Raw genomic sequence first — 2,310 nt, 5'->3', positions numbered from 1 at the left:
CCTATGGTCTTTGTCGCACTTATTGCATTATAATTCCCGGTACTGTTTTTTTGTCCCTTGTAAAGTGCAGAGTGTGGGCGCTATAATATAAATAAGGATATAACTACATTTGTCTACCTTTTTTTTTATTACCATGTTTGTACCTTCTGATGTCAATCTTATTATATTACATTGTACAACAAAAAACGTTCCCAATAACAAAGCAGAGACATAAAGCCCCGTGTGAGTAGCAAGTGGTGCATTGTTGTGAGAGAGAGCAGCCCTATGTGACTGCTGCCAGTGCTAGGAGTGCCCAGGCAGTGTGTGCTACTGATGTCACTGGGAGGAGGAGGAGGAGCTCCCTGTGCACAGGCTGGGCTGCTGCTGCTGCTGGCTGCAGAAGGAGGAGAAGAAAAGGAAGAGGTGGAAGATGGTGGAATTGGAGATGAGAGCTGCTGCTGGACGCAAGCCTCACTCCCCGGGCTACCACCCTTTTACCTGGTAAGGCCGCGCCCTCCCCGCATTGAGGCTTCAGCGTGTGAGGATCTGTGATTTACACTCTGTACAGAGCGGCGACCAAAGGGTTTACGGGTAAGTGAAGGCATAGGGGGCTGGGGAGGTACATAACGAATCCATGGCGTGAATCATTGATAGCAGGGTGGTGGTGATGATCACTGATAAGGTCGCAGAAGGCCTAGGGCAGGGTCCGTGCAGTGCTGGAGATGGGTATCTAGGCTCTTGGATGCAGGCTGTGGGTGGGATGCAGCATCTGCTGTTTGTTCATGCAATTGACCAACCCTTTCGAGGCTGGTGGAAGATTGAAAGACATTGCTTTGCAATGCGTTGCAGTCTCATTCAGCACTGAAGAGGTTAAACAGAAAGGGTGGTGGGAGAGAAAGCTTTGGCAGTGTTGTGTGTACATGCAGAAGGTTGAGGAGGTGGGAGAGATTGAATGGAGATGAGGTGGGGGTACAGTGTAGTTGTGTGCATCCATACATCTGAAGGGAATTTAATGAGTGAGGTTTGCCACTTCTCTCCTCCCACAAATAATATTGTACACTCACAGCCGTTGCGTGTGTGTCCTCATTGAAATGTAGGGACTTCCTTCAAATAACAAACGAGGCCTTTCTTGTGATTATATATTTGGTGGGGGCAGTGAGCCTTACCATATGGTAAGGGGAGTAGGTCTACTCGGGTGCATACAAGTTCAATGGGCCGCACAGGGCTGGTGTGGCTGCAGGTTTGTTTGAATGGCTGTGTCCCTTGCTTTCTCTTTGCTGGTACACTGAGCCCTGTGATTGCTGCTGTCAGTGTTGTGAGGGAGCTGGAGTTCAGGCGCAGGCAGTAATTGAGCTGTATGAGCACATGGCAGGGGGCTGGCTCGGATTGTGATGTATGACTAGGAGACGTCTCTTTTATACGCATGGGTGTTCTGCGGCCTCTGTGACGTCACAGACAGCCCCGGGGGGGGGGGGGGGGGGGGTGGTGATGAATGGATCAGTCTCACTCTCTGGGGTTCTCTCATACTTGGCTGCTTCCCCCCCCCCTAACACTAACACCATGCAGGTTTATGTGGAAGTCTTTGCTGTGGCAGTTAGATAATGATTTTTCGTTCATATTATGCTTGTGGGATTAAAGTAATGACCCTGTGCTTTAAAGCAGGCAGATAGTACCCCTTTTGAAAATGTACTGTAGGCACCTCTGAGGCCCCATATTTAAATTATGAGAGAATATATATTTATTAATTTACTAAAGTCTTGTTTCCAAAAGTCTGGAATTTCTCAATGTAGCCATTTTAATGATGGCACTTAATTAAATTGATGATGCTGGTGGCACTTTTATTATACCATAATACTCCAATTACTGTAGACCGGCCCTGTTGATGCAGTTAGATTATTTTTTAACATAGCTACGAAGTCCTATCACGGTGGCACTGCACCTCTTTGAGACAAACCTGGTTATGTTAAAAAAATAACCAGAGAAAAATTATCACTTCTTCCAGTGTATTTTATTTTTTTTCAATTAAAGATTTCTCGCATATTTTTTCTTACTCATAAATACAAAATAAAACCAGTTTACATGTCTAAATAATTGAAAATAAAATTAAAAAACAGGCATATGTTTCAAAACCTGCAACTGTATATCAGTGTGGTGTATCTGTCACTAGACCCCCATCTTTTTAATACAAATCCATTTTCCTAAAAAATAAAAGAAAGTAGAAGAGTAGGTTTGTAAATATAAAGTATTACCAGCAGACTATGATTCACAATATATGTTTTTCTTTGCCTCTATATTTACTACAGTTCTATGCTATGCATTAATTGTTCATTA

General features: G+C 44.2%; 1 protein-coding gene across 4 annotated transcripts in view; it reads left to right on the top strand.

The window, feature by feature from the left end:
• The first annotated feature begins 316 nt into the window (after positions 1-316).
• Positions 317-2,310, top strand: part of APBA1 (amyloid beta precursor protein binding family A member 1) — a 160,180-nt gene continuing 158,186 nt past the window's right edge. For 2 of the 4 annotated variants that reach the window (XM_075597763.1, XM_075597746.1), the window contains exon 1: positions 317-570. The gene's annotated coding sequence lies outside the window, so the exon portion shown is untranslated. The remainder of the gene's footprint in view (positions 571-2,310) is intronic. The other 2 variants (XM_075597738.1, XM_075597755.1) reach the window with 2 other exon arrangements.

The sequence above is a fragment of the Ascaphus truei genome, chromosome 1 (genome assembly GCF_040206685.1).
Source record: "Ascaphus truei isolate aAscTru1 chromosome 1, aAscTru1.hap1, whole genome shotgun sequence".
Taxonomy (NCBI): Eukaryota; Metazoa; Chordata; class Amphibia; order Anura; family Ascaphidae; genus Ascaphus; species Ascaphus truei.
The sequence above is the reverse complement of the archived record's forward strand: the minus strand, read 5'-3'. Positions and strand labels throughout refer to the sequence as shown.